This window comes from Lactuca serriola, chromosome 4 (genome assembly GCF_051521515.1).
Source record: "Lactuca serriola cultivar US96UC23 chromosome 4, Lser_US96UC23_V15, whole genome shotgun sequence".
Lineage (NCBI taxonomy): Eukaryota > Viridiplantae > Streptophyta > Magnoliopsida > Asterales > Asteraceae > Lactuca > Lactuca serriola.
In genome coordinates, this window is record NC_136411.1 from 320,478,246 (window position 1) to 320,485,246 (window position 7,001).

Sequence of the window (7,001 nt, forward strand, 5' to 3'; positions counted from 1 at the left end):
ATGACTAGCAAATCTCTATACCGAGTGGGGCTCGATGCCGAGCGGGGTCCCAGTATATGTTGATATGTATGGTATGTGGTATTTTGGGAGAACTCACTAAGCTTTATGCTTACGGTTTTCAATTTATGTTTAAGGTACTTCTAGTTCGAAAAGGAAGAGCACGGGCTGATCGTAGTGGAGACACTACCTCGTTCCACATTTTATGATTACTCTGATGTTTCTTGATGTATTAGACACATTTTATTCTACTCTGGTTTGAGTATGATGTTTTGGATAATTGTTTTAATAATTTAAAAATCAAAGATTTTTGGTCTTATTTTTGGGATGTCACAAGTTGGTATTAGAGCGTTTGTCTGAGGGATTCAGACGTACTCTCAGGTATATCTGAACTCAAATTGTGCTTTTGGTAAAAAAATAAAAAAAAAAGAATTGTTTTATAAAAAAAAAAGTTTTTAATAAAAGAAACGGGTGTGGTGCATGCAATCGACTGAGCTCAAGTAAAATTTTCCAAAATACCCATACTTGATTTATGATATGATTTGATTTATGAATCTTTGAATCGCATGCTAGTTGGGGCTACGGATCTGCTCAGTACTTGCATGATAGAATGCTAGTAGAGATACCTTCGTACGCCTATTGTATGATCTTGTAGAATTGCATGCTAGTGTTGATCAGTCAGTGATAGGATGGCCTGATTACGTTATGATTGATTCTGATTACTCGATGCTCGAATGCTACTTGATTTGTGCTTTTTAGGATTTCTTACTAACATCAACTAAGTAGGAAGCGAATATGTTAAGTTACATATTGTAGAAACTAAGTAACTTTAGAAGGTTAGGTTTTAACTCTATTGCGCAACTCTTGTTTGACTCCAACCGTTGTAGTGTGAGACCTTTCATTCGAAGAATTAACTGGTGTCCGGGATTTGTAATTGTATTTGTAAGCTAGTTAGAGGGTGTTGGTTGGAGTTCCTTCTATAGCTGATGGTGGGGAGTGGTATGGTGGTTGCCCTAGGAAGACATTTAGTTTTGGGAGCCTTGTTTTGTGGGATTGTTGTTCGGATAAGGAGTGACTTGGAGGATTCAAGGAAATCCTTGAAGAAAGTACTGATAGATATGGATGGTAGTATATGTAAGATCGATAATTAAGATCGATAGATTCTATAATAAAGAACGTGAATTAAATACAAGAACAATGAAGATCAAACGTGTGCCTAATGCTTTGATTAACCGTCTCTAGAAGAGTTCTTTGAGAGCTTCTTTGTAAGAACGTACAAATGGAAATTAGGGTTCCAAAACATTAACCCTAAAGATACATGCATGCACAATATAAATAATCTAAATAAGTAAGTGGATCTGAGAGTGGACAGACCCAAACAAAAATAAAACATACTAAACTATGCACACATTTAACACAACACTATTAAGCCCAACAATCTCCCCTTTTGTGTCAAATTCTGAAGGAAAGTCTTCATTGTTGTTTTCTTTGCACCCTGAATAACTTCAGCAACAAATTCAGAAGAGTGTTTCTGACAACGAGGTACAACTTGATCATATCTTAGAAGCATTTCAGATCGGTAGAGGTGTTTGCTTTACAAGCTGCAGTCATTCCGAGAATAGTATTCAGAGCAGCAGCGGAGTATAAGTGTTTAGCTCGCAAGAAGAACATATTCCTCTGAATTGTTTTCACCATCCTTTCGGTTATACACCATACACCAATTCTCCTTTTGGATTTTACCTAGTTTGAGCTTGTGAAGGTCCTCCGGTTCCTCTTCGTGCTTCAGAATCGGCCGTTTCTTCATAATTAACGCTATCTCAACATCCATATTCGCAATCTCATGAATATAGGCTATAAGCATCCTCTTTAGATGAGCAATGATAAGCTCGTATTTTTGTTCGTCTTTTAACACAATCAGAAACATTGTTATCCAGTCGTATGGATTCATGTAAGGTAAGTCTACCAGAGTAAACTCATCCTCGATACTACTTGATCCTCTAAATCCTTTAAAATTTATGTTCACAAAGTTTCCAATCTGAACAGCCACACAAACTTTTAATGAAACTATCTCCTACAAACTCCAAGTCTTGAATTGACGCTTGGCGTACTTCAGATAGAAAGCGAAGAGCATATGATTAACATCACTGTCAGAGATAAGAGACTTTTCAATCTTCTCAAAGCATCGAAACAAAAAGGCCCTGGGAGTGATAGGAAAACCGAGTTGAGATTCTGCAATATTATTCAGATCAAAGGATACCGAAGGATCAAGCTAATAGATGCTCGGATCGTCAATGGCTTCCCTTTGAATTCCTTCAATCGTCCAAGAAGGAAAAAATGATTTCTAAGTTTCAAGGATGATTTTTGCAATCTTGGCTTCCTTTTCTAGTGCTTCTAACTTTTTCCAAAGATTTATAAGATCATCAAGTTCTCTATCACGCTTCTTTCTTACAAGCTTTTCAGATTCTGAAAGCTCTTCTTCTTCTTCTTCTTCTTGTTCTTCTTCTTCTTCATCATCAAAAACTTTATCTTTTCCTTCATTAGATGCAGAAGCTTCATTACCATTTTGATCATTTGCCTTCAATTTTTGTTTTTGTTCATGTTCACCACTAGTTTACTTTACTTGGGGTTCTCCTTTATCTTCTTTGTCTCCCCCTTGTTTTGGAAGAGCACGGCTACCGAAACACCTTCTATCTGATTTAGCATCAAAAACACTAGTTGAAGTTTGTCCGAAAGATGTTGTCAGAATGAGACTATGAACAAGGAGTCACGAGTGTCCACAAGACGTTGTAGATACTAGTTAATTTTAGAAATACAGCTCTTGATAACTGTTTTCTCGTATTCCAAGTCATAATGACGCTAGTTGGTATACTGCAGCTTTATCGAAAGGACCATGGCCTTCTCAGCCTTTTCAGCCAATTTATCCATGAGATTATTCTCAGCAGCAAGTTCTTGTTGAAGTTCTATGTTCGAGACAATGGAGGAATTGAGTTCGGTATTTTTCAAGCTTTATTTAAGAACGGACAAGTGAGAGAGCCTCCTTCTCAGCTTGTAGATAAGTACGAAATTTGGCAATGACTTTGTTCATGGCTTCAGTATTGGAGTCAGAGGAGGTTCTGAACTCAGTTATAAAGGAAGTGACCTCTTGTTGTAGTTTTTTGACTTTTTCGGTCGTTTCTGAAATGGTATTTTTTGAAGATTCGATTGCCTTGGTCAATTCTTCAAGGACTTTCGTATTTGCCTTCGTTAACATCTCAATAGTAGCTTGGTGGGATTATAGCATGTGCTCCCATTTGGATGAAGACGAGGATTTTGAAGACTCTAATAGAGAATCCAAATTTTCGTTGAGCATCTTAGACTGCCCTTTCGTCATCGTGGCATCATCATCATCACTATCAACATAGATGGTGAAGGGACTGAAAACAAATTCTGTAAAATTCTCCTAATCATTGCCAAAAAGGATGTTTGGATTGTCATCACATAATGGAGAAGTTGTACAGGTGGCTAGACCCATAGTTACATCAAAATTGACATCTTCCCCTGTATCAGATACATTGACATGAATACCGGAAGTATGTACCTTCTCTGTAATGGACTTGGTGAAAGTGACTTCTAGTGTACTGGTTACTGTTGTTGTTGTAACAGTAGTTGAATCTTTAACGGGAGGTGTAGTAATAGGAACAGACATATGTCGAAGTGAAATTCCGACAGAAATCTTCGATGGAAGTGGAGGGATAGAGGAGATCGGAATTGTGGTTTTCATACGTGAGGATGGTGTAGTGTTCATTTGAAAATCATCTGAAAACGGAACAGAATAAGGAGGTGGAGTGGATACCTTCGGAATTGAGTGTGTAGGAACGGGTTCCAAAGTTGCAGTAGTATCCTCAACTTCATTCGGAACTGTGGCATCCCCTCTAATTTCTGAAACCGTTTGGGATTTCGAGTCCTCCTGAGCAACTAGAGAGGGAGATCTTAGCTTTCTAGCTTGCTTCTTGACCTTCTTTGGAGTTTTCACCAGTACAAAAGGAGCACCTTTCGCTTTTTGCTTTCCTCTCCTCTTCGGTTTATTACCTCCTCCATTACCTTTCGTAATTCCTCTGTCATAGGGCGAACACCCGATTTAGGCAGCTTGCGATATTCGTTCACAATCACATTGTTTGTAGGAACTTTTACCAACATAGCTTCTGGAATAGAACCAACAAAGCTGAATTTGCTTGGATCAGACTTCATAAATGTTGATATTTGCAGAATTGGAAACGAAGCAATTAACGAATCCCCCATCAGTGAAACCTTGAAGTGCCATATGGCTCGTTTGACCACAATAGACTAAAAGCGAGCACATGAGATCTCAGTGTGGCGAGTTGTGGAGACTGTTCTTTGGATGAGCTGAATCCATAAGATAGAACCAAAATCAAGATTTACTCCATGGTAGAGGCCATAGATAATAGTATAGAACAACCTAATTGCGATGTCAGAGCTTGTAACTCTTTCAGAAAAGCTCTTGAACAATAGTGTGAACAACCCATTCCACATTGGAGGAAGAAAGGGCTTCCTGAACTATGATAGTAAGGATATATCTCTGTAGTATCCCATCTGATAAAACATATTGATGAGTGTAGAAGTTGAAATCGATTATGGATCCACAAGTCCTTCAGGTAAAGAAAACCCTAAAAGTATGTAGAAGCAGGATTTAGAGATCGAGGTCCTATGAGAAGCTACCTCGAAGTGAATGACTCCATCAGGTTGACTGTAGTTCGCAGACGAATAAGCCATAGAGAGATGGACCAAAGGAACGGATTCCGACATGGTTAAATCTTGAGCGAGTGGCAAGAACCTTAAGCATTCAATATTAGGCCTTAGGGATTCATTATAGCGAGATGAGTCGAGATTGAGAATGAGGTTCTAGTTCTAGTTTGGCTTCACATTCAGCATAATGATGGAGGCAGATTGATCAGCGAAAGAGGCAGTTTTCTGATGATCTGACCATTAAAGCAACGAGAAAGACGATGAACAGTAGAGAGCCTTCGCAATTTTTTCTTTGAGGGTTTCTAAGTATTGTGTGAGCGGTGAGAGAGAATGAACTGTCAAAACCCTTTTATAAAGTTTGTTATGAGTGGTGAGAGAAAATTGCGACTTGACATTTCTGTACCACATAAAAGTAGCCTTGAAAAGTGTGACAACTCATCCATGTTTCAGATGTCATGTATCTGACATGCGTGATATCATGGATTTGGAAAAGACACGCCGGATTTGAATCCTTATCTCCAAGAAACCATCGTTTCAGTTTGTGACTCATTCGAAATAAACAACCAATCCACCACGACATGTTCTCTGAATTAAAGTAATCAATCGGAATTAGATCCAGACTTTGAAAAATCATAAAGATTTTTATGCAAGAGTGTGCCAAAGAAAAATAAATAAACGAAGTAAAATTTGTGGGATTCTGTGATGTCAAATAAAAATGACATGAAAATCAGATGGATCCTGGGTAACGATCTTTCCCTTCTGAGTCAAGAGAGAATCTGAAGTTCTTGTGTGCTATCTCATTGAATTATGTGTGGATTAGTGTCTAGGTCCATAACTATATTTGGTATGTACTTGACCCGATTGTAGCATGGTCCTTTTGGGTTGCCTTCACCGAAGCAACTTGACTGGGTGAATAATAGAGAAAGAGGTTATTATGGTTTATTAATATATTATATGAATAATATATTAAGGTAGAAATCATATTATTTAATTAAAATTGGTCAAAAATTAATTTAGAATTAATTTTGTGGTCAAAAGAGGTTAATTGAATTAAAGGGACTGAACTTGTAATTATTGGATAATTGCAATATGGATTGAGGATCCCTAAATAAGGGTTAGACAATTTCATGGGGAAGCCCATGTTGAAATCGTTCAAGGGGCTTGATTGTGGAAGATTCTTATGGGCTGCTTAGAGCGTAAGCAATCGGATAAGCATTTGACTGAAACCCTAATTCCTTACCTATATAAGGAACCCTTGGCTTCATATTTTCAGCTACACCAACAAAAAAAGGATTCCTTGGAGCCGAAAATTACCTTCCTCTCTCTCTCTCTCTCTCTTGCATTCCCCAACTTGCTTTGGTATTTGTGATCTATTAGAGGCAAAACATTTGAGGTGCTAAGTTTCTCAAAAGCTCAAGATCTTTAAGCAACAATCAAGGTAACATTCTTACTAGTTTATTTATGTTGATTTTAAATTTTGTTTTATCCTAGATTAGGGTTTGCAATTCTTGGGCAATTCATGGGGTTTGCATGAACACCATAGGAATGTTGTTTTGCACATAACCCAACATTACAATCATCTATTTTTTGAGAAATAGTGAAAGGCTTCTTTTAAGTAGGCTATAAGGATGGCTTAAGCTTCAATCAAATTCCAAAACTTGACATAAGTCTAAAGATCTGAGAGAAGTACTTGTCTGACCAGTGTAGCCTGAAGAACAAGTATGCTTTGGATAATCTTTAAGTGGCTGGATATTATGGAAATATCAAGAAAAATAAAAACCTTCATCTTTTGGGATGAAATGTCTTGGTTCGATAACATTTCATTAAGATCAATCAAAAAGAAAAATAAGATTTCAAACTTAAAAGGTACAAACCATAATGGTTTTAAAATGTCAATTCCTTGGTGAAAAATATCTAGAACATTTAATTGTTCACCATAAATTCATAAATGGGTTTCGGATTTTGGGATTTCACTCAAAATCGTGGTAATAACGATTTCAAGATCATAAACACATATGTTGTGTAACCATAAACCTCAGTGATAATTCCTGAGAGTCTTAAGGGTTATGTTTATGAATGTGAAATTGATGGAGAAAGTTTAGATTGGTTTCGAGGAAGAAAGAGTACCTCCGCTATATATGAATGACAAAGCAGTCAACTCTTAATTGAATGTGAGAAGAGTAAGGTAGCTCGATGACTTATGTGATTTATTAGCCTAATTGGCAAGAGACGATCGGAATGAAGGTTTCATTAAGGCTTCG